Below are 26,619 nucleotides of genomic sequence, written 5' to 3'. Positions count from 1 at the left end.
AGTACTTGGATAACTCTAGGATAATCAGAACTTTTTTATTGTCAGGCTGACTCAGGATAATTTTGTTTTTTCTATGAAAATCTCTGGACATTTTTAGGGTTTTTAATGATCTCAGAACCGATTTTTTCTAGATTTTGAATAAGATTTAGTTGTTCTAGTTTCAATACTTTGTCATTTCAAATCAATTTCATAGTAGAACTGTATATTTTTTTATTTTGGAAAGTTAATTTTTAGTCACTCAGAACAAACTTTTTTACTCAGAGAGTGGCATGGCAACCCTGTGTATTTAGATATATTTAAACCCATAAGAGCTAATTTTAGAGTTTTAATAATTTGATAGTGTAGTTTTAGTTGGCTCATGTAAAAATTTCATTTAAAGTGACACTTAATGGCAATAATGGGGTACTATTTTTTTTAATGTAGCTTTGTTTCAAGGCTAAAAGTTTAAATATATGAAATGCATATTAAAAAGATAAAAATTGATTAGTTTTAGAGATGAAGTCTGTTTAGTTTTTTTTACATTGTTAATTATCTCAGAGTTTTAGACTATAGTTTAGTCAATTTAGATTAAGTATACTAAACTAAACTTTAGAATGATATCAACTGGTAAATAATAGCTAGACTTCTTATTTTTTTAACTAATAAAATGTACTTTAAATGATAATTAAGACCATGTTTACAAAGTTTCAAACAACATCATAATGAAATATCAAATTAGTTACCATTAACATTTTAGATAGATTGTAGAAAAAAAAAGAATTTTATTTTCCAGAAACAATGACGGTTGAGGAACTAAAAGGACTAAATTTTTGACAGGTTAAGTAAGCAAGAAAAACTGAAAGTAAAGTAATGTAAAGGCCAGCACCAATAATTCAGTAAAGTTAACAGTCTTCAAGTTATGGTAAAATATATAAAAAGTTTCAAGAAAAAATTATTAAGGAAAAAAAGATTTTCTTTGTACAAATAGGGTGGATCATTCTTTATATTGTTTTCCATGATTATTATTTGATAAAGGTGATAGAAATAGATTTGTGAGTTCTGGTTTTACTAATATTGATAATATTGCTGTGAGGATGAGAGAACATTAGAGTACTTAGTGCCATATGGATACTTGAGTTACCCTTAAGCTTATAAATAAATTAGGTATTGGAGAGAGATTGGGATTGCGAAGAACAATTTAAATTTATATTTACAAGTTTTAAGGTGGTTAACAAAAAAAAAAACTAAATTAATATTTTTTGTATATTTAGTTAGCTTTAAATTTTTAAAATTAGTTTTAAGTTTGTTTTGTTTTACTACTGTAATTTTGGTACACTATGTGTGGTTTTTAATAAATTTAGTTTTAAACTAACTTAAAAATTGAGTTTTTCTGAGATGAAAACGATGAAAACACTATTTCAAAGTTAATTCACCCATTAAGAAGTACCTTTGACTCTCTAAGTTATTAACAAAGTCTGCTAATTCCAAATGTTGCAGAAACTGTTCATTATTTTCAGGATATCAAATATGGCCCCACCACAGTTTTTCAGATTTTTATTTTATTTTACAGAATTTTATGCTAGAAAGATTTTGATGCTCTTTTTTACTGTTTGCGTCAGTTTGTTACAAACAAAATCCAGATAAGATACTTCAAGAAAAAGCTACTTAAATATGCTGTTACCCGAGAACTGTGCAAATAATGAAGTTTGTTTTAACTTGTTTTAAAACATGATTACAATTTTTTTTTTTTTATCAGCATTGTTGTTTAAAAAAAATATGAGATTTTTTGTATTTTTGAACATGTATTGTTTAAAAAAAAAATTGGAGTAGTTTACAAATTTATAAAATATAACATAGATTTATAAGATATAGCAGTTTTATTTTTTGATTTATATTTCTTTCCAGGTTATGTTAGCGCTATGAAATGGATTTGTTTTGATCATAAGTTAAACGAAAAGTTAATACTTTTTTATTTTTACTAGTGATTTTTTTTTATTGAATAATAACAAGTTTTTCACAATATTTTTTTTAATAATTATTATGTTTTGATATCTATTTTTACATATAATCAGGGTTGCCAAATAACTTAGAAACTTGAAAAAACCTGGAATTTGAGAAATTTTGAAAAAAAATCTGGAAAATCCTGGAGTTTTGAAATTTAAGTAGAAAATCTTTATTTGACACAAAAAATCTATCATATAAATAAAAACTTTTGTTATAATCAATCGTTTTTAACATAAAACGCATTTGAAGTAGCTTTACAATATGTTTTTAATGTTTTTATACTGTTTAACACAGTATTTTACCTGATACTAAACTTTAAACTAGAAATAGACCCAAAAATGTGTAATTTTAAAAACATGGAGAAAATTTGCCGAAAACATTTGGAAACCCTGAATATAAGTTTTATATGAAAAACTTATGTTATTTGATAAATAAATATCTTATAATTTGAATCTAAAAAGTATATATCAAAATTTTACTTTTTTAAATAAATTTGACGTAATTTTGTTAATTTTTTTTTTTACATGATTTTAACAACTTAACTTTCGTTAAAAAATATTTCTTTTTTTTTACAGCTAAAACTTTATGCAACCAAAGCTAGAAATTATGGGAACGGGTCAAAATTACACGAAGACAAAATTGCACGAGGTTACTAAATTGCACGAAGACAATTTTGGACCAAGCATCAATTTTGCACGAGTTACATTTTTGCACGAGAGTAAAAAAAGAAATAAAAAATATTTAAAAAACAACAGAAAAAAAACAAAAGGATAAATTAATAAAACATCATAAAAAAATTACTGACCTAGGGTTAGAAGTAACAGTGACAGTAAGATAAAAAATTACTAATTAACATTATGTAAAAAAAAAATTAAGTATTACAAATAAAAAAATTAATTAACAAAAATTCTACCGACCGAGGGTAAGGGTTATGGGTAAAAGTGTAAGTGAAAACAAAAAATTAAACCCGTGCATAATTATCTGCTCGTGCAGAAGTGTCTTCGTGCAAAATGTTCGGATAAGTGTATAAGCGCTGTACTTAAACCTTTTGTTCACTTAAGTTTTGTTGCAAACATTTATATATCTATTGATAGTTAATTAGAAGTTGATTATATTTTTTATACAATAATTATAGACACTATTTTTACTAACTAACCTATGATGACTAGTAATTCTGAATTGGTTTATTACATGGATTTTTGCTAATTTATTTGATGAACAGGTTTGATTTATAACATTTAATGTTTTGTTTTTAATTTTAGTGTTAGCTTAAGTATTTTTTGAAAAAGTTGTTTCAAAATTATAATCAGTATTTTTAGTTTGTTGGTTTATTTTATATTAAATAAAATGTGTATACCTTTTGGTTTTTATTACTAAAGTAACTCAGTTTTTTCTATAAATTGAAAAAAGAGTGTATTAAAATGGCTTCAAGTTTTAATGTATCTTGATTGGTTTTTAAATTTATTTTAAAATTACTAAATAAAGAAATCTATGGATTTAAAAAAAAAACTATGTCATTTAACTCAAAACAAAAACCAACTTCGATGTTCATTATTACTGATTACTTAAACTATATTAGTGCAAATTGGATGTTTAACGAAAAATATCAGTTTAAAGCATACGTATGTTTTAGTTACTAGCTTAGGTTTTTGCCTTGTTGCACTTAGCAATGCTTAAACTATTAAAGTTTGTGTTTAAGATTAAGTTAAATTAGTTAAAAGTTATTAAAATTTACCATGCTGCTTTACAATACACGTCTGCTATTATACCTGACCTGTAATGAAAGTTTAAAATGTAATTATAATAAAACTTTTAATTACAAGTTAGATTTTTCTTTATAACAATATAAAAAAACTGTTAATTTTAATTGAGAAGTGTGTCTCTCAATATAAATAAAGCTGGTTCAACTTTATTGTTAATATTTTAACTGTTAAACACTAAAATGTGTTTAAAACATTTAAATAAGTTTATAAATGTTTAAAGATGATTTGAACATTATTTAACTATTGTTAAGAAAGCGTTTATTTGTAGTTTTATTAAGCATGATTTTGTAAATAAAGTAAACTTTAGCTTTTATTTAAGGTCTTTTTTTACACGTGTTTAAGTGGTTTTTTAACATTCATGTTTACTTTAACCTTAAAATCAAAAACTAAAATATTTCAGCTACTAGTTAAACTAATGTTGCATAAAAACATGCATACAAGAAAGAGTTCCCAAAATCTTCATTTAAAAACCAACAAAAGTGTAATAGATGATAAGTTCACTGAAGTTAAAAATGTAAAACAGGATGTTTATAACTTTATTGCAGTTTGCAAAAATTCAGCCAAAATTAAGAGCTTGAGCAGAAAAAATACTTTTAAACAAATTGGAATGTATGTATTTAAGAAATTGAAGAACTTGTTAAAACAAGGTGAGAAATAATTTTTATATTTGTCGGAGGTTTAACATTTTTCTTTTGTTTAAGTTTTAAAATACTGTAATATGCAATGGCAATCTAACTGAAGGTTATGAAGATTTTGAATACTTTAGCATTTTCAAGTTCGGAAAATCAAATTGCGAAATTTAAATATAAAAGTTATATTTTGTAGTCTTACAAGATCTTATGGATGTCGTTACTATATAAGTAATAATTTTATTATTTCAGCTATCATAAAATTGTTCAGGTATCAAGCTATGCAAACTACTTTGTAATTAGTATAGTAACAAATTAAAACAATTATTCCATAAAATTAATAGAAAGAAAAACAATCGAATAAACTTAGCTCTCACTGAAAATAAAAGTCTAGTTAAAAATTAATTTAATAAAACGTCTAGTTGAACGATATTAAAAATTTTTAATAGGTTCTTAACTTATATATTATATTGCAAACAAAATAAAATAAAAAGGTTACTTCATTTGCTAGAATTACCTTTACAAAACAATTAGTTTAGTCATTTTATCTAGATCTCAATACAAGGTATATCTTATTTGTCTAATATTAGAAAATCAGAAGTTAATTATTGGTTTTAAACTAAGCGGTTAACAAGCAACAAAAGCTTAAGATTTTTAATTTTATTTTTGCACATTGTTTTACTTGTTTAAGCTTTTATTGTTTTTTATATCTGATGTAAGTTTAATAGTTTTATAATAAAGTCGGTCAAGGACAATTGTATTAAAAAATATAGTACCTAGTTTAAAAATTTTTTAAACTGATAAGGGTACTGATTAAAAAGATAGTTTATAAAGTTTTTGGTACGGCTGTTAAAACAGGGAATGATATTATATAGTTATTTTACTTTTTATGTTTTTATTTCTCACCCTAAATTGTTCGTTTTTTAAGTCTTTTTTATGCATAATGTAATTAGTAAAACTTTTAAACAGCCATAGATTCCTACAAATAAGTCAAATACTTTTTGATTTTTACAATCTTGTATAATTACAATTGAAAAAAAGTTTAAAAATTAACTTCATAAAGTTTGACTTTAATAAGTCTAGAGTTTACCTTAATTTTTTTTTTAATTTTGTTGTTTTATACAAAAAATTAAAAATAAATTTATTTATATATTTTCATGCAAATACAAAATTTAAATTTTTTTAAGCTCTTTATGTATTTTACTTCGAATATAATTTTTTTTTTGACTTCATTATAATTTTTATAGGTAACGAATTAAAAGACAATGAAAAAACTGTTTCAGCTCTTAAAAACAATAAAATTTATTTAAAAGAAGTAAACGAAAAACAATATGCACAACTTATTAATCCAAAAATCACTTTACAAAATGTAGTATTGTACTATAAGTTATCAAAAGTGTTTAATTTACGAAAGATTAACAAAGAAACGTACTGCTACATTGTAAGCTACTTCTCGACGGTCAGTAGAACTAAAAGCTTTTTACAACTAGATTTTGCACTTGTGAAAAGAATTCTGTCTAGCTCCGAGTTGTACATCGACTCAGAGCTAGAAGTAATGAACTCAGCGATTGAATGGTTGAGTTACGATTATGGAAATCGCAGTGAGCTTGCTGAAGATCTTTTGTTGACGGTGCGCTTTCCGTTACTACCCGGTCATGTTACGACCAATGTTCTGCGTGGATATCACACCACGAGTTCTTCTTCTGCGCTTGAAGTAAACAAAAAATGTGTAGAACAGGTTGAGATGTTTCTACAAGATAAAAAAGACTTTTACAATGACAGATCGTCTTTGTATTACAAGAACAGATATTGCTCTCTAGCGAATTGCAACATACTGGTTTGTGGGGGTCTTAACGTAAAAACAAACCTTACTGATTGTAACGTGACGCTAGTTGATGGAAGAAACTTTGATAAGTTCAAGTTTTTAACTCAATTCCCTAAGTGTGATTATATCAATGTGGTTAATGTTAAAAACGAGTTTTACTTAATAGCCACGAAAAATGACGTTTTAGATAAAAACGAAAATTCCATAATTGTCCGGAAGTATAATTTTATCACAAAAACTTGGAAATTTGTTGAAATACTTATAAATATTCACATAAGTTACTTTCAGGTTTGTTCTTTTTTGAGCAAAATTTTTTTTGTTGGAGGCTTTAATATTAGAATTGGAATATTTAAGTCTTGTTTCCATCTTGATACAGTTAATCACAAAACCGCATTCTTTAAACAAATGAATGAGGCAAGAATGAATTCTGCTTGTGCGGTTTTTGAAGGAAGAGTTGTTGTTTCTGGTGGACGCACATTTCAAAGTTATAACTCAAAAACCATTGAAGCGTATGATCACGTGACTAACACTTGGTCTTACATGCCGGATATGGTCCATGAAAGAAGTGGTCACGCTCTAGTTGCAGTGAGAAACAGCTTGTACGTGTTAGGAGGGAAGACATCAACTTGTGAGGTATTTGACAGCTTTAGTAGAAGGTTTACTGTTCTCAAATCACTATCATCAGTAAAAGTTTTTGGAGATTATGATATGAAAAAAGCTTTCGCGATTGCAAGCAAACTAATGATCTTCAGAGGCGGCTCAGCAAAGTTGGCTGTTTATGATTTGGAAACATCTGAATGGTCTGAAATGCCTTTTAATGCAACGAAAGATATTGAGGGATACGCGTGTTTAAAAATAGCTAAAATTTGGTAAAAAAAAAGTTTTAAAAACTGGATAAAGCTTTCTTTTTGAAATTTTTTGCTAAAGTTAAAGAATTTTATAAACTTTGAACATTTCTTTACATATGAAATATGTTAATAGCTTAGAATTCGAAAAAAAAATGTTTTAACGGTTTGAAATTTAATTTTTGAAAATATATTGATTTATGTATAAAACTTAATTGTTTTCTCTTTTTTATAAAATAACCTAAAATTAATTTCTTGGTTAGGGCCGGATCCTAATTTTAAGATAATATCCGGATTTTAGTTTAAATAAGTCCTAAAGCTTTGCCCGGCCCTAATTATTTATTTGGTATTAATAAAATATATTTGAAAAATTGCTTTCACAAACGTATAAAGAGTACGATAAAAACACTTAGTTACATTAATAACATCATTTAGATCGTACATACTTTTAAATATTTTTTTGTTAAACAAATTAAAATAATGAGCCAACATATGAGCTCAAGGAGCTTATCGATTTCTTTTTATTACATGACACTGTCGTTCATAAAGTTCTTAAAAATAAGCATTTAATAAACAATCATCGTCTCCTTATGTACGCAATATCTGTTGAGCTCTTTTGTCCTACTTGTTCACCCAAAAGAAAATCTTCTTATCCGGTTAGAAATTTTCTGTCTTCATCCGCCGCTTTGCTCTAGATTTTTTACTTATATAACAAATGAAACATTGGTATATACCTCTTTGGAATATAGTACATTTGTACAATATATAATAACTAAACACTGTTTAATCAAAATTAAGTAGTCTGCCTAGTTTTATTAGGTATTATGTTTCACACAACATAGTTTCCGACTTACTTTAGACCGGAGTTTCATAGTAAGAACTTTTATGAAGCTAAATTTAGTCTGAAAAATGTGGTTGTGACGTAGTTTATTTTAGTTTCAAGACTCAGATAACAGTATTACTTTCTAGTATGTATACTAACTTTCGTTCCTGACAAAGCATTACTACTTTTTTAAGAACTGAATGATTTGTTAATTCTGACAGTATTTTATTAATCTAGCCATCTAAGGTTAACTCAAATAGTTGCTTTATTTTTAAAGTAAAATTTTAAGGTTTAAAAATTTTACTTAAAGCTTAAAGTCGGTTTGAAAATAACTGTTATCAATGTTGGCTAGTATGATTATACAGTATACTTGATTTAATAGACAATAAATACTACAATATAATTCTTCTAAATAATAAAAAAACATCACAATCTACTAATAAAAAAGACCAATGTTATGTAAAAACTGTGTACTACTTGTTTTTTTATATCTGCATCGTATATAAGTACTTAATATTTATATAAGTCGGTAAATAATTATGTATATAAGTATTAAAAATATTTACTGTTTTTATTCAAAAAGTATATAATAAGAAAATATTTAAAAGAATACAGAACGTTTATGATTAACAAACGACATAGGTTAATTTCATGAAAATATTTACTTGTTCAATACTTAATATTTTAATCGTATTGTATTGTGTAGTTCTATACCCTTTTATAAAAAAAAATGCAGATTATTTATTTGAAAAACAGCTGAATAAATTTATAAAGAAGTTAATAGTTAACATTAACAATTAAGAAAGAATACAGAAAAATATCGACGAAGAAATTTTCTGTTTAAAACCTAAAACTTATTATTATTGTTAATAATACATTTGGTAATTGTACACTATTCTTCAATAAATATTGTTTTTTAAAGAAAAATCACCTAAACAAAAAACACTTTACTGCACAAGAAAGTTGTTTTAAATTCACAATTAGGGACGTATTCACAAAATTGCTTGTATAAAATTATCTTATTTATAATTTAGTCCACAAGCTTGAACTAATACAAATCAACTTTAGTTCTTACTTTACGAAAATAATTTAGTAAGAAGTTTTAAAGATTTATACGAATGTTAAAAAATAGCACTACACCTATAATAGAATGACAATGTCATGGAAGGTCTGAAAAGATTAAAATTTTATTTGTTAGATAATTTTAGATTGCTGCAATAACTCAAACGTGTCCTATTATAATATGCAATAACCTCATAATCTAATTAGTAAATTTATAATATTTTATCAAGGACAAAAACTTCATATGTAGATGTTAACTAAAATGGCAAAAAATTTTATGAAAATAAATAAATTTTTTTTGTATTTTTTTATTTATTTTGTATTTGATAAACCAACAATTTTTTTTATACTAAGTTTGGTGTTTTATAATAAAATATAGATCATGTCTGAAGTGAACCTACATAAAACTTCAGTTTAGTGTTAATTAGCTAATAGTTTTGGTTTTATCTGAAAAAGCAGTTACCTGTACAAAATATGCGCATATTTTTGAGCAAAATGATATTTCACATGTAACTTCAAGACAAAAACTAAAACGTTCAATTTATAACAATTTAAGTTGGGCGGTTTGTTAAAGGGGCGCAGAAAATTTACAAGTGCTTAAAAAACCCTTAATTTTATACTTTCAAAAACGTTTAGTAAGATAAAAATAAAACAATTGCTACAAATCGCTAGTAAAAAAGAAATTTAAAGTTTTATAGTACTTTGAAATTCTTTTTAATTGTTTAGGTTGAGCATCTGCTCCAATGCTCTCTAGCCCACATACGGTTGTTTCCATTACCATTTGCAAACTTAAATTGAAAAAATATTTCGAATTCCAGTCTGTTTAACAAATACTTTCTGTTTTTACTTCTTTATAAAATAATAAAACTTAATTTACAATTTTTGTTTAAAAAAAAGTAGTCAGGTATTTTTATTTATTTTGTCCTTGAATTTAGAGCTACAAAACTGTTTAGAGCAACGAATTTTTCATTGTATTGATTTATTAGTAAACAACTTTGAAAAATTAAATTCATATGTCTTACATATACTATTTACTCAATTTTTCTTTTTGTCGTTTGCTATTAAATAGAAACAAGATAATCAAAAATGTATTTAAAGCTAATTTCTAAGCTTGTTTATAATACATTTATTTGATTAAAACAAATTTAAACAGTTATTTTTACTTATACACAAAACAAAATCATCATATAGTTTTTAATAAACACTTAAAATTTAGGAGCTCTAGCACAAAAAATTCTTTCAGACTATTTATCACTATGCATTATTCTTCTGACCAATCATATTTTTCAACATCGTAAAGCAAAAAGTTTCTTTCCTTTTCATAAAACACATAGAATTTATTAATAGTAGTAAGAAATTCAACTAGGAGTTATAGATTTTATACAAAGTATTTTTCTGAGGTTTTAGTAAACCAAGTTTACCAAAAGTTAAACTCTGCCAACTTAAATCAACTTCAAACAACTTGTTTTTAATAGCCAATAATTAGATTGTTACCTCCCTTTAATCATGTTAGGCATAAGTGTCCGTTTATTAGTTATATGATCATTTATAATTTTTATCATCTTTAGCCTACACTATGTCTAAGATCTATTTTTTATGTATCCTTCAGGACCATTCTATTTTTAAACACTGCACATGATAAGTCATCTCTAGCTTCTTTCGTTTCAAAAATTTCATTCCAAGTATGATCGGTTAGTTTGATCTCAGTACAAGTGACTGTGGCTTGATTTCGAATAAATCTTTCTAAAAAGTAAATATTCCCTATAAAGGAACACGCACAAAAGTCAAACTGTTTACCACAATAACGAGTTATAGTTTCCGAATAATTGTGAAACTTGGACTATTGTCAATAGACATAACCTATGAAATTATTATTCTACCCACCGAATGAATTAATTTCGTTTTGAATGTAAAATGCTCTAAAATTTATTCTATTTTGATAAGCCTTTTTTTATTTTAAGTTATAATTAATTTAACACTTAACACCTCACATACAACTTGTTTCTTCACTACACCTTTACCTCCACAAACAATATAGTTACAACTGCTCTGATTACTATGTCTAGTTATATTTTTTAAACTGTTAGGTTGAAGGGTTTTACTTATTTGTTAAATTATATTATTAATACAAATTAAATCGTCAATAAAACACGAGTACATGTCTTTGACATATTCTAAACCAGATAATTATAACGATCGACAAACCTTAAAGAAAGTTTTACTGCGTATTTACTGCGTTCATTTATATGACTCGACCACAGTAATATTGCGTTAAAAACTTCTGAATCAGTGTTTAAATTACTAATCGATGAAATTTTCGCAAAACTCTTACAATCTAGCTCCAAAAATGATTTTAAATTAGCAAACAATTGAAAACAACGTTCAATGCAGCAGTGGTTACGTTTGATTTGAGGAATTAAAAATGTTTTGGATTTGGGATAAATAGTAAAGAGGTCAAATATTTTTGATATTAATTTTGTCTGTAAAACTTTTGAAAACCCTATTTTTTATCTTCCATCAACAGAATTTTGTTTTTCTTCAAAGATAATAAGAATTTAATATTATAAAAATTATTATCCCACGATACAAGATAATGTTCTTGTATCCTAGAATTTGATTTTTTGAAATTTTAGAAGTTAATAACTGAACATTTTTCTAATTAAAAAATATGTTTCTACAACTAAAGTAATTTAACTGCAATAAAATTTAAAACACTTTTTTTATATTATCTTACAGTTTTAAATAAAAATTCAAAAATAAAACTCTTGATTGTTAACTGTCAATGGCTTTGAATATTTTTTTTAATTGGTTTAAAAGAGTATTATTATTTTTTATAATATATTGAATTAGTATTATCACATTTTCAAAGTGATAAAGTCAGACTTTTTTATAGAACATTGTTTTTTGCTTTCTACTGCCATATTTGGCCGTACTCTTAATTAAAATTATTTCAAACACTTAATAAACTTAGTTTGTTCTTTAAGTGATGGTAATAAAAGGTTAAATAAGTTTAATCTAAAGAATATTAATGAACTATTGTAATTCTGTTTAAGTTATTATTTTACGATCGTTTATTAAAAATAATAACACAATTGTGACACGGGAATTTCAAGTAGTTATTTCAATTTAAACTTAAAGTTTAGAATACTCAAATTAACAGACAAATCTTAGCTTAAATTTTAGCAATATATTTAAGGGTAATAAAATTCATATCTATTTTTAAAACACCTTTCGATGTTTTTAATGGATTTACATAATTTAACGTCGGCTAAAACTCTTAATTTAGTTAATGTTTGTTTAATATTTAATAACATAATAGACTTTGCAATTTGATTTCCACGACTTTTACACACTTTTAAGAATGTTTTAGATAATACACTGACAAGCTCTTTAAGCGAAATTTAGTTTGATAAAATTTTGAGAAGACCAAAAAACACTAACTTTTTGTTCACGTTAATTTATCAATTGATTATGAGTTGTGGTGTAAGTCACACAAATATAGAATTCTTGCTGCAGACTTAAATTTTTGCTCTTTATTTATATACTACGCCAAAAATTGAAAAGACTAAAATTGACTTAAATATTTATCCCAATTTGTTTTATTCACGTAAATAAGAAATATGAGTTGTTCATAAAATAGGTAAGTAATATGTAAAAAGCAAAAAAAAAAGGATTAGTAATTAAAACAAAATTTGCAAATTAATTTTCAATTACACCATTTCAGGCACGTAGCTTGGTACGGTACTGCAAATCTACAGAAACGTATACTTTTGCACGAATTTTTTTTTCAATTTCTTAGCTTTAAAAAGACCCTGCTTTCTCAGTTTTTATTATTCATTTTGTACTCCTGAAAGATAACTTTAACATACATGTACTTTTGTACTTTTGTCGCTAACCTCTACTAGGGCCTCTACTTATACAATATTATGGGCCTGATTTATAACGCAACGTGCGTTTTAACTTGTATAGTAGATGCCCCAAGATAACGCTTAAATTATAGTGACTTAAATAAACTAATATGAATTACTTACTATTTACTAAAGGTTTAATAAATCAGTTACTTATACTAATCTAAACTTAGTTCGAATCTGTGATAATGATAATATTTACAATGAAATTGCGACACGAAAAGATGATAAAATACTGCACAACATAAACTAATAAATCAAATTATCAATTGCTGCGGATGCTTGGATAAGCTATAAGTATAACGAAAGACAGAAGTATTCAAAAGAGCTATTAAAAACAGTCCGACTCTCTTTATTGTCTAATTATGCTTTAAAGTGTTGTTTACAAATTCTTGTGATTCTTGTCTAATTCTTTATGTTGTTCTTGCCGAAGAATGTCAGGGAGTAATAAAAGAAGTTTTAATTCGAAATAAAAAAGTTTTACAATCAAACAAAGTCATAAAAGTACAATAGAGGTTAGTACTAGATATTGTATGCATAACGACTTTGACATTTTATTTTGTGAAAGTGATTTCGTGTCGACTGAACTTAATCTGAGTTTTGTCAATAAAATAGATGGGAAAAGTTTAATAGCATCTAAAAAAGTTTCCTCATTGACAAACAATCGTTGTCTCGATCACGGTTGCACGCCAGTAATTTATTTAAAAGGTCATATATATATTTGTTCAACTGTCTTTATGAAAAGTTTCGTAGATTTAATAAGGTTGAAAAGTACTCAATTGTAAATGATTCCCTGGAATCCGTAGGAAAAATGCTTGATGACTATGAATGTTATTGCGCTTGTGGCTTTATTGATAAAATATATTTTTTTGGTGGTTACTTACAGCATAAACGAATGTCAACTTGCAGATATCTTGATACAAATAACAACACATGCAGCAAACATGAAAGAAGTAAGATTAAATGCAGCTTGTACGGCATTTGAAGGAAGAATAGTTGTTGCTGGTGGACGGGGTCTTAATACTAATTTAAACACTGTTGAGTCATATGACCACATATCTGATGAATGGTCATATATGCCAAGTATGAGAAAAATAACTTTTGGTCACAGATTAATTGCTATAAAAAACAAATTGTTTGCCATTGGAGGATATGAAAATATCGTTGAGGTTTATGATTCAACTTCTAATAAATTTGTAGCTATCAATAGTGAACACCTTTTTGGCAACCATAGTGGAGCTGAACCTCTGGGGAACAAAATTGTTATATTTTCAATAAATAGAACAGCAGTTTGGTGTTACGATGTAGATACAGAAAAATGGTCAAAAGAATCTCTTTGTGGAACAACACAATTTAGATTATGTTAACAAGTTTCCTAAACTGGATTTCTAAAAACTCTTTTTTAATTTGACTTGGAAATATAGGTATGTGTTATGAATTAATATAGGTTGCTTAGTTTTTTTAAGATTCTCTTAACTTACTTTTCATTAAAAAAAAAACTAGAACACTTTTTTTTTAAGATTATAGATTGTCACATTTTATGTGAATCGAGTTGGCTCAAAATTTTTTATTGCATGCTACTGATACAATGTTTTTCAGTTAATTTTTTGAGAAGTCTTCACCAAAAATGTTTACTAGTTTTGTGGTTGTTTGTATAAATACCGGTAATATTTAGGAAAATGTATAAAATCCGACTAAATAACTATAATAGTATATATGCAAAGTAACTAAGTAGTATTAGTATGTTACACTAAGTAGTTTGCAATCTTTAATAGTTTTTTTTATGATACGTTGTAACTTAACAAAGTTAATAATAAATGTTTATATAAAAATTCTGTATAAAATTTTATGATTACTTAGTGTAATACTTTAGGTTAGTTGGTTTTTGGGTTCTTATTAGATATTTATAGATTTTTCGACATTTTATGTTTTGTTTTAATTATATGTCTAAATAAATTTAACTTTAACTAATTTAAAATGTTTTGTACACTTTATAAAATTATATACGTTTCTATTAACTATTTTTTTATCATTTACCTATAGAGTTAAGTGATTACCATAATGACTTGTGGTATTTTTTAGAGCCCTTTTTTTTCAGAAAAACCGAATCGTGTTAAATTTAATGTTTGTTAGTTTTATTAATTTAATTAATGAAATAGTGATTACTTAAACGATCGACTCATAAGTTATAAGTAATTCTATGCGGGTCATCATTAGTAGGTGTACAAACTTTTATTAGCATAAGTGATACCACTTTTTTAAAACAATGGTAATAAAGTAAAAACGACTTTTCGTGATGTCATAATGACTAAATGAATTGACCTGAGACTAAAAATTGATTTCATAATTTCCTAAATAATAGGTATAAATTTGCATTGTGTTACATGTATTCGTCAAACAAATTTTCTTGAATTTTAACTAATATTATCCTCCGATTAGAGGTCATTCATGAGAACAGGTCAAATATGCACGAAGATACATTTGCACGAAGGGACGTTTGCACGGAGGGTCACTTTTGTTTTTGGACGGGAGTAAAAATTTTTTTTAAGTATAACAAAAAGCAAAAAAATAAATTAATAGAAAACGAAAAGTTCAAAAAGTTAAGTTACCCACTGAAGGTAAGGGTTAGGGGAAACAGTGAAAAAAAAAAATCTTTGAACCGAGGAAAAATGTTTTTGTGCAAAAATGTCTCTTTGTGCAAAAATGTCCCTTCGTTGACAAAAATTCTTCCCTTTATTTGATGATTTTTTTGTTTTCAGTTTACTCTATTTTTTTACTCTTTTTTAGAAATGCTCTTCGTGCAAAAGTGGTCCCTCGTACAAAAGTTTCTTCATGCACATTTGACCCTTCCTTAACATCAAAGAAGATAAAATAAAATGTATGTCAATAATGAACTTTATTGGTTAGTTTTATTATTTTACAGTCTCAAAATTCAAAACTAACTATAGATTGTTAAAGCAAAGCACATGAACTCAATACAAACCTACATAGCAATTGAAAGACAAAGAGTTTTTCATTAAAATACAATTTTTTTCCAAAAAAATACTTAAAGTTAGTAGTTAGTAAATGATCTGCAGTTAGAACTACTAACTTAGTAGTAATAATATAATAGTTATTAAGCTTAATAATAAATATCTCGACGAAAGGTGGTTTTCTTTATGCAATAGATATATTAATTTTGAGATTTAATTTTTGTTGATGGCTAAAAAACAGGTTAGCTTAAAAAAAACCTGCAAATGCTGAGTAAGCATTCTTTTTTTTCTTGATCTTAAAACAATAATCAAAAGTTTTTTTTTTAATTTATTTTTTATTTGTTTGGGTAAGGTGGGTTAAGGATAAGGTACGGATTAAAAAAAAAACAATTTCAAAATTTTGCTGACTAAGCATTTGCAGGTTTTTAAAGCTACCAAAAACATCATAAATTTCTTATATTGTTTTTTGGAAGTGGTCAATCAGTTTCTTAATTTTCTATTTAAAATTTGGGGAAGAGCGCGAACGCATCTTCCCCAGGTGAAAAATTGTGCGGCCGAGTTGTTCACTATAGTTTTGTTACAGCTAGTGACTTATCAAAATATTTATAATTTTTAATTTATCGAAAATTCTACTATCTATTTGTTAATTATAATGTACTCACTCTTAATACTCTAGGAACTTTCGTTTAGTTTTCAACTCTATTTTTTTATGAAAGATAAACTTCAAAGATAGTAGTACTTTTGAACTGCTTTAAAAAAAAAATAAATATCGAAATACAAACACTTTACATATAAGTTTTTAAGTTAAACTGTTATAAGTTAAGCAAATAATTTTAAACTAAATTATAAAAAATCTCAAAAGTTAGTTATAATATAAGGTTATATGACCAACTATAATTATAAAAATAATAGATTTTGTCTAAATTGTAAAACAAAATTTCCAGCCTGATACTTGATCGTTTATAAAAACAATAACCTCATGTAGCCACACGTCTATTTTGTTTCACAATAACTTTTACGCCAAAAAACATGTTTTGTATTTTTATGATAAATTACGTATTTTAAACATAATTCTACATAAAATTTTTATGAGTTTTTGAAATTAAAATTATGTTTTGATTCTAAATAAGATTTCAAAGTTTATACAAATAAAAAGGGCTTCAAAAAACTTTTTCATTTGAATTATCTTACATCATGATGTCAAAACACATCTAAAACAATTTAGAACTAGATGTCAATTGGTTGAATAACATCTAAATTCTTTACAGTTAGTTTTCTGTTCTAACGGGAGTCTTAACAGCGATCAGGCAGGCTGTTGACTCAGGGCGAAGTTTCATCATTGCACATTGATGAAACTAACCTCTGCGATTGTTCCAAATGTGAACAACTCGGCCGTACAATTTCTCCCACGGGGATCTTGCGTCCGCGCAGTCCCCTCTTTTAGAAGTTAAACTAATTATAAATCTAAAGAGTACATTTAAAGTAAAAAAAGAATATTTTTAAATACAAAATCGTTCTAAAAGGTTAGATTACCTGTAAGCAATAGTGTTAAGCAAGTGGTTACTTTGTAATGATAATGTCTTTGAAAACTTATTTTTGTTGTATTTGAATAATTCTATTACATTAGTAAAGCAAAATAAAATCATGTAAGTAGAATAAAAACTAACTTTAGAATTTTTAAACTGGTAGCAATGTTTAAACACACTGTTTCAAATAATAAAAACTACAATCTACTATTGGTGACAATTTGATACATAATATAACATCATTCTTATTTTATATAGCTCTTGTTTATTTAAAACTAATTAAGTTTAAATAAAATACTAAAAGTAAATACATTTTAGCTTATTTAAAAAGACAATCACTATTATTTTTGTAAAGGATTTAAGTTTATTTTAGATATTTATATCTAGGATCGGCAACTGCGGCAGGGTAGAAGTGTGGCCCAAGAGTATGGTTTTATTTAAATGGAATGCGGCTCATCAAAGGTAAAACAGCAACTAGAAAACGAAAAAGTACTTACACAAATAAGTATTTAGAGTAGATAAAGTATTATACTAAACTTATTTCTAATAATTTAGCCATTGATCACCAAATAACTGACGACCTCTGTTTAAAATAGTGTATTTATGATAACTTTCAGATTTAACTTTCAAAAACTATATAAGAAAAACAATAAATGCGATTTTGTGAACTAAAAAATACATGAGTTTTTAAAATACTTAGTTATAATAACTGAATTAAGTCTAGGAAGTTAAATATGAGTATTAAGTTATTGATTGCTACAAAAAATATTGGTTATTACTTTTTCATACTTTAATCTTTTGTTTAAGCAATTTCCGTTGAAAATGAGTTGAAAATGTTTAAATATTTTTGTACCATTTGAAATGTTACAAAGCATAACATGTTTTATAAAATGTAACAATACAAATTTAATAAGTTTAGTTTGTCAGGATTAAGGATTAAAGTATACATAATATTTAGTGTTATCACTACCTACTTATCAAATACATTATATAATGTTTTATAAACAAGAAAAAAAGTTTAAAACCTCAAAACGTAGCAGTCAAATTAACTAAGAAAAGCTTAAAAAACTTCTGTTATAAATATTAAATCACAAAATAATTTTAAATAAAAATTTATTGTCAACTTTGCATGAAATAAAATAATAATAAAGCGAAGTTAGTGACTAGAGTTGCCAGAAACCATTTTGTTTTTACATTTGCTCCTAATTTTTTAGGAGAACACTTAGCATGAAATTAATAAAGCAAACAGAATAAAACTCGATTGAATAAGCAGCAACAATTGTTAATTTTTATTGCTTACTAGTATGATAATGATATTTTAAGTTATATTAATGTATTGTATAAAACTTTTCATACTCTCATTTTTTTAATAACTTCACTTATTGTGACGTCACAATAGCGCAAACAAAAACAGTATGCTGCACTGTTTTGATTAGAATCAGATTGTTCAACTCTTTATTAAACTAACCTGACGGGGGTCTTAACAGCGATCAGGCAGGCTGTTGACCCAGGGAGAGGTTTCATCATTGCACACTGATGACAACTGACCTCTGCGATTACTCAAAATTGGGTAAGTCGGCCGTGTCATTTTTCACAAGGGGAAGATGCGTTCGCGCTATCCCCTAAAATTAAGCTGAAAATGTTATAAAACGTTTATTAACTAATTAAAAACTTAAGAAAATCATATAAGAAAGCTATGATATTTTTGATAGCTTAAAAAACCTGCAAATGCTTAGTCAGCAAAATATTGAACTTATTTTTTTCTATCTGTACCCTTGTCATTAACCCACCTTACCCAAACAATTAAAAAGTTAAAGAAAATAAAAATGTTTGACTATTATTTTTAAAAGCATGAAATAAAAAGAATGCTGACTCAGCATTTGTAGGTTTTTTTTAGCTAACCTGTTTTTTAGCCATCAATAAAAATTAAGTCTCGCAATTAATATATCTAATGCATAAAGAAATCACACTTCATCGAGATAACAATACAAAAATTTCAAAATGTTTGTTTTCAAAACTAACAGTAATTTAAAAACATAAATAAATACAAACAAGAATGTGCAAAAAACTTGGAATAACCGGGCTAAAATAAAAATCCAAAGTAAACAAAAACACGATAGTATATGATTATACAAGCTTAATATAAGCTGATTAATAGAAAGAGATAATAGATTAATAGTCCTGCACAACACGTTAAAGTGTATTCAAGTGATGCAAAACTCGATAACCGAAAGACTTTTTCGTAAACCAGGTCATAAGACCTATTGTTTTGAGCGCTTTATTTCTCGTTCATTAAACATTCATTATTAATTTAAATAATACATTGAAAATCAAAAGATTATTTTTGTTATTAAACTTAATAATGGTTTTAATATTACTACTAACTGCAGATCATTTAATAATTACTAACTTTAAATATTTTCTTGAATTTTTTTTCTTAATGAAAAATTTATTTGTCTTTCAATTGCTACGTAGGTTTGTATTGAGTTCATGTGCTTTAACAATCTAAAGTTAGTTATGAAGTTTTAGACTAAATAAAATAAAGTTAATTAACAAAGTTCATTATAAATATACATTATATTTTATCTTCAATATTAAGGAAGAGTCTATTGTGCACGAAGAAACTTTTGCACGAAGGGTCAAATGTGCATGAAGGGATACTTTTACATGAGGGGTCACTTTAGCTCGAAGGGACATTTTTGCAAAACAGTATTTAAATAGAGTATAATAAAAAAAAATATTATAAAAAGAATAAGATTTAGGGGTAAAAACGATAGTAAAAAACAATACGATCAATAAGAATAAGATATTGTTAAAAACAAAAAGTATATAGCTAGAAAAAAATACAGACCAAGCCTAACTGTTAAAAAAAAAATAAAAGAAGAAGTAAAATCAAGTTACCGACCAAGGGTAAGGAGAAACAGTGATAGTATAATTAACAAATGTTTTAAATTTATTAAAGCTGTGCAAAATTGAACCTTCCCGCATATTTGACACATAAACTTCAAAGAGGGAACTGCGCGAAGCAAGTTCCCCGTGAGAAAAATTGTACGGCCGAGTTGTTCACATTTGGAACAATCGCAGAGGTCAGTTTCATTAATGTGCAATGATGAAACCTCGCCCTGAGTCAACAGCCTGCTTGATCGCTGTTAAGACTCCCGTCTGTTGATTTTGACTGAATTTAAAGCACTTAGCGGTTACTCAACCGATAGACATGTGGTTCTAGTTTGTTTTAGATGTATTGTGACATCATAGTGTACAATAATTCAAATAAAAAAGCTTTTTATTTGTAAAAACTTTGAAATCTTATTTAGAATTAAAAATAGTTTAAATTTAAAAAACTCAAGAAAACATTATGTACGATTATGTTTAAAAAAGTAATGTATCAAAAATTTACATAACATTTTTTAGCATAAATGTCCTGATGAAACAAAATATTCTTGGTGGCTACATGAGGTTATTGTTTTTAAAAAAGAACAAGTATCAGACCGGAAATTTCTGTTTTAAAATTTAGGCAAAATTAATTTTTTTTATAACTATATTTGGTCATATAACCTTATATTATAACTAACTTTATAGATTTTTTAAAAATTAAGTTATAAATTATTTGCTTAACTTATAATAGTTAAACTTAAAAACTTTTTGTTAAGTGCTTGAATTTCGATATTTAAATTTGTTTTGAATGCTGTTCAAAAGTACCCTTACAATAGAAGTTTGTCTTTCATAAAACAATTTCAATATCAAATTGTCACCAATAGTAGATTGTAATTTTAATTATTGGAAACAATGCATACCAGTTTAAAATTATAAAGTTAGTTTTTATTCTAATTAAATGATTTTGTTTTGCTTTACAAATAAAATAAAATTATTCTAAGCAAAATAAAAACAAGTTTCAACGAAATTTCTATTACAAAGTAACCAATTAAAATAGTTTCATCATTACTTATCACTATTGCTTACAAGAGATTGAACTTTTTAGTACGCTTTTGTATTTAATTCTTTTTTACTTTAAATGGACTTTTTAACTATAACGCTAGTTTAACTTTTGAAAGATGGGTCTGCGCGAACGCATTTTCCCGGTAAGAGAAATTGTACAAAAGAGTTGTTCACATTTGGAACAATCGCAGAGGTCAGTTCCACAAATGTGCAATGATGAAACCTCGCCCTGAGTCAACAGCCTCTCGATCGCTGTTAAGACTCCCGTCAGGTAATTTGTATTTGAGAGTAATCAGCTGCTTCCGAACCAACATATATGAAGTTCTAGTTTGTTTCAGATGTATTGTGACGTCATAAAGTGATATAATCCTAAAGGAATAGCTTTTTAAAGCTTGTCGCATTTACATAAATTTATTACTTAGTGTTTTAGTAATATTATTATAATTACAGTGTGTAAGAGTTTATATGTTAGTTTAAAGTTTAATCATTTAACATTTATTCCCTTTTACTTTTTAAATGTATAAACTTTTAAATAATAAACTCATAAAAGTTGTACTTTACAAAATATTGTCTAATTTTTTTCTAGCATTAAGTTTATTTTAAAATATAAAAAAATGCAACTAATCTTTTTTTTAAATTTGTATTTTGCAGTCTAAAATAGACTTAAAAAGTAAACGTATCGTTTATTATTTATAATGTGGAAAACACGTTTTGAATTTGAAATAATTTGAGCTTTTATATAATGAATTATATTGATATGGTCATTGCAGTTTTTTTCTTTAAAACAGTTTGCAAAAAAAGTAAATTTTTCAATATTTGTTTAACTTTCACTGTAAATTTCACTGTAATTACTATAATAATTTTTTTTAAGCTAGTGACTTATCAAAATATTTATGATTTGTAATTTATCGACAATTCAAATATCTATTTGTTAGTTATAATGTGCTCACTCTCAATACTCTACGAACTTTCGTTTAGTTTTCAACTCTTTTGTTTTATGAAAGATAAACTTCAAAGATAGAAGTATTTTTGAACAGCATTCAAAACAAATTAAAATATCGAAACACAAGCACTTAGCAAAAAGTTTTCAAGTTTAACTACTATAAGTTAATCAAATAATTTAAAACTTTTTTTTTTTATCTCAAAAGTTACTTATAACATAAGGTTATTAGGCTAACTGTTATTACAAAAATAATTTACTTTGTGTAAATTGTAGAACAGAAATTTCCGGTATGATACATGTTCGTTTAAAAAAACAATAATCTCATATAGACACCAAGGTTATTTTGTTTCGTCAGGACTTTTATGCTCAAAAAAATGTTTTGTATTTTATAATACATTGCATTTTAAACATAATTGTACAAAACTTATTCTTGAGTTTTTGAAAATTAAATTATGTTTTATTTCTAAATAAGACTTCAAAGTTTATACAAATAAAAAAAACTTTAAAAAGCTTTTCAATTGAATTATCTTACACTATTATGTCACAATATATCTAAAACAAGTTAGAACTTCATGTCTGTTGTTTAGGAAGCAGCTAATTGCTTAAAAATTTAGTCTACCTAACGGGAGTCTTAACAGCAATCAGGCAGGCTGTTGACACAGGGCGAAGTTTCATCATTGCACATTGGTGGAACTGACCTCTGCGATTGTTCCAAATGTGAACAACTCGGCCGTACAATTTTTCACACGGGGAACTTGCGTTCGCGCAGTCCCCTCTTCTAGAAGTTAAACTAGTGATAAATTTAAAGAGTACATTTTAAGAAAAATAATAATACTTTTAAATACAAAAACGTACTAAAAAGTTAAGTTACCTGTAAGCAATACTGTTAAGCAAGTGGTTACTTTGTAATAAAAACGTCGTTGAAAACTTATTTTTATTGTGCTTAGAATAATTTTGTTTTATTTGTAAAGCAAAATAAAATCGTTTAATTAGAATAAAAAATAACTTTACAATTTTTAAACCGGTATGCACTGTTTCCAACAAGGAAAATTACAATCTACTATTGGTGACATTTTGATACATAATATAACATCATTCTCATTTTATATAGCTACTGTTAATTTAAAACTAATAAAGTTTAAATAAAACACTAAAAGTAAATATATTTTAGTTTATTTAAAAAGACAATCGCTTTTATTTTTGTAAAGGATTTAAGTTTTTTCTTAATATTTATATCTAGGATCGGCAACTGCGGCAGGGTAGAAGTTTGGCCCAAGAGCATGTTTTTATTTAAATGGAATGCGGCTCATCAAAGGTAAAACATCAACTTGAAAAAAAAAGTAATTACACAATTAAATTTATTAAGTAGATAAAGTATAATGCTAAACTTATTTTTAAATAATTTAGCCATTGATTACCAAATAACTGACGACCTCTGTTTTAAATAGTGTATTTATTATAATTTTCAGATTTATCTTTCAAAATACTTTATAAGAAATATAATAATGCGATTTTGTGAACTAAAAAGAACATGAGTTTTTAAAATACTTAGTTATAATGACTGAGTTATTTCTCGGAAGTTAAAAATTAGTATTAATTTATTGATTGTTGTTTTATTTTTTTCATACAACCTTTTATTGAGGCAAAATCCGTTGAAAATGATTTGAAAATTTTTAAATAACTTTGTACCATTTGAAATGTTTTTATTTTCAACAAGTCTGATAAGTTTAATTTGCAAGGATTAAGGATTAAAAAATACATAATAGTTAGGATTTTCACTACCTACCTATCAAGAATATTTTAAGATACAGAATAATGTTTAATAAACATGAACAAAGTTTAAATCTCCAAAACGTAGCAGTCAAATTAACTAAAAAAGGCTTAAAAAAATCCTGTGATATAAAATAAGTCACAAAAGGTTTTTAAATAAAACTATATTGTCAACTGTGCATGAAATAAATTAATTATAAAGCGAAGTTAGTGACTACAGTTGCCAGAAAGCATTTCGTTTTGACATTTTCTCCTAATATTTTTAGGAGAATACTAAGCCTGAAATGTTTTGCTAAAATGAGGCAAAAAGAATAAAAAACGATTGAATAAGCAGCAATAATTGTTATTTATTATTGCTTACTAGTATACTAACGACCTTTCAAGTTATTTTAATGTAATGTATACAACTCTAGTTTTTCTTATTTTTTTAATAACTTCACTTATCATAACGCCTTGATAGCTCACACAGAAACAGTATACTGCACTGTTTTGATTGGTATCAGACTGTTCAACTCTTTTAATAAACTAACCTGACGGGGGTCTTAACAGAGATCAGGCAGGCTGTTGACCCAGAGTGAGGTTTCATCATTGCACACTGATGAACAATGACCTCTGCGATTACTCAAAATTAAGTAAGTCGGCCGTGTCAATTTTCACAGTGGGGCGATGCGTTTGCGCTGTCCCCTAAAATTTAAACTGAAAATACTCAAAAACGTTTATAAATTAATGTAAAACTTAAGAAAACTATGATGTTTTTAGTAGCTTGAAAAACCTGCGAATGCTTAGTCAGCAAATTTTTGAAATAGAATTTTTAACTTTAACCTTATCCTTAAACCACCTTACCCAAACATTGAAAAAATTAAATAAAATAACTTCTGATTATTTTTTTACATGAAAAAAGAAAGAATTCTGACTCAGCATTTGCAGGTTTTTTTAAGCTAATCTGTTTTCTAGCCATCAACAAAAATTAAATCTCGCAATTAATGTATCTATTCCATAAAAATAATTAGATTTTGTCGAGATAACAATACAAAAAATTTAAAATTGTTGTTTTGAAATATAACAGTGATGTAAAAATATAAGTAGATACAAAAATGAATGCGCAAAAAACATTGAATAACCGGGCTTAACTAAAAATCAAATGTTAAAAAAATACGATAGTGTATGATTATACAAGCTTAATTTAAGCTAATTAATAGAAAGAGGTAATATATTAATAGTCCTAGACAAGACGATAAACTGTTACCATGTGATGTAAAACTCGATAACCGAAAAATTTTTTGTAAGCCAGGACGTAAGACCAATTGCTTTGAGCGCTTTTTTTGTCGTTCAATAAATATTCAATATTAGTTTAAAGATTGTATGGAATATCGAAAGATTATTTTAATATTAATCTTAATAAAGGTTATAATATTACTACTAAGTTAGTAGCACTAACTGCAGATCATTTACTAATTACTAACTTAAAGTATTTTCTTAAAAAAAAAAAAGTATTTTTATGAAAAACTCTTTGTCTTTCAAATGCTACGTAGGTTTTTATTGAGTTCATGTGCTTTAACAATCTTAAATTAGTTGTGAAGTTTTAGACTAAAAAGATAAAGGTAAACAATAAAGTTCAATATTAATAGAGATAATATATTATCTTTTCTATTATTAAGGAAGATTCAATTGTGCACGAAAAAACTTTTTCACGAAGGGTCAAATATGCATGAAGGGTTACTTTTGCACAGGGGGTTATTTTTCCAAAAGAATAAATAAATAGAGTAAAATAAAAACGAAAAAATCATTGAAACAAGGGTAAGATATAGGGGTAAAAACGATAATAAAAAACAGTACGATCAAAGAGAATAAAATATTGCTAACAACAAAATAATAACATAGTATGAAAAAAATACAGACCAAGGGTAACAGTTAAAAAAAATAATTAAAAATCAAGTAAAATAAAGTTACAGACCAAGGGTAAGGGGTAACAGTGATAGTAAAAATAGATAATTAATAAATGTATTAAAATGTATTCAAGCTGTGCAATATTGAATCTCAAGCATATTAGACACATACACTTCAAAGAGTTATAGAGGGGACCGCGCGATCGCATGTTCCCCGTGTGAAAAATTGTACGGCCGAGTTGTTCACATTTGGAACAATCGCAGAGGTCAGTTCCACAAATGTGCAATGATGAAACCTCGCCCTGAGTCAACAGCCTGCCTGATCGCTGTTAAGACTCCCGTCTGTTAATTTTGATTAAATTTAAAGCACTTAGCAGTTATTCAACCAATAGACATGTAGTTCTAATTTGTTTTAGATGTATTGTGACATCATAGTGTAAGATAATTCAAAAGAAAAAGCTTTTTAAAGCTTTTATCCATTTGTGTAAACAAAACATAATTTAAATTTCAAAAACTCAAGAAAAGTTTATGCACGATTATGTTTAAAAAAGTACTGTATTATAAAACTACAAAACATTTTTTAGCATAAAAGTCCTGATGAAACAAAATAATTTTAGTGGCTATATGAGGTTATTGTTTTTAAAAAAGAACAAGTATCAGACCGATAGTTTCTGTTCTATGATTTAGACAAAATCAATTATTTATATAATTACAGTTGGTCATATAACCTAAAGCTATAACTAATTTT

The 26,619-nt window shown here is 26.2% G+C and overlaps 7 non-coding genes across 7 annotated transcripts; 4 read left to right on the top strand and 3 right to left on the bottom strand.

Moving 5' to 3' along the window:
• Positions 1–17,083: 17,083 nt before the first annotated feature.
• Positions 17,084–17,247, top strand: LOC145837365 (U1 spliceosomal RNA). The gene has a single exon (XR_014369999.1). It is a non-coding gene; the product is annotated as a U1 spliceosomal RNA (small nuclear RNA).
• Positions 17,248–18,796: 1,549 nt separating this feature from the next.
• LOC145837353 (U1 spliceosomal RNA) lies at positions 18,797–18,961 on the top strand. Its single transcript, XR_014369988.1, has one exon. It is a non-coding gene; the product is annotated as a U1 spliceosomal RNA (small nuclear RNA).
• Positions 18,962–20,345: 1,384 nt separating this feature from the next.
• Positions 20,346–20,509, bottom strand: LOC145837370 (U1 spliceosomal RNA). Its single transcript, XR_014370004.1, has one exon. It is a non-coding gene; the product is annotated as a U1 spliceosomal RNA (small nuclear RNA).
• An 878-nt stretch (positions 20,510–21,387) lies between these two features.
• LOC145837378 (U1 spliceosomal RNA) lies at positions 21,388–21,551 on the bottom strand. The gene has a single exon (XR_014370011.1). It is a non-coding gene; the product is annotated as a U1 spliceosomal RNA (small nuclear RNA).
• Positions 21,552–22,826: 1,275 nt separating this feature from the next.
• On the top strand, positions 22,827–22,990 carry LOC145837366 (U1 spliceosomal RNA). The gene has a single exon (XR_014370000.1). It is a non-coding gene; the product is annotated as a U1 spliceosomal RNA (small nuclear RNA).
• Positions 22,991–24,507: 1,517 nt separating this feature from the next.
• LOC145837367 (U1 spliceosomal RNA) lies at positions 24,508–24,672 on the top strand. The gene has a single exon (XR_014370001.1). It is a non-coding gene; the product is annotated as a U1 spliceosomal RNA (small nuclear RNA).
• A 1,388-nt stretch (positions 24,673–26,060) lies between these two features.
• LOC145837359 (U1 spliceosomal RNA) lies at positions 26,061–26,224 on the bottom strand. Its single transcript, XR_014369993.1, has one exon. It is a non-coding gene; the product is annotated as a U1 spliceosomal RNA (small nuclear RNA).
• Positions 26,225–26,619: the final 395 nt, after the last annotated feature.

This window comes from Thalia democratica, chromosome 5, assembly GCF_965202585.1.
Source record: "Thalia democratica chromosome 5, ktThaDemo2.hap1.1, whole genome shotgun sequence".
NCBI classification, from domain to species: Eukaryota; Metazoa; Chordata; class Thaliacea; order Salpida; family Salpidae; genus Thalia; species Thalia democratica.
The sequence above is the reverse complement of the archived record's forward strand: the minus strand, read 5'-3'. Positions and strand labels throughout refer to the sequence as shown.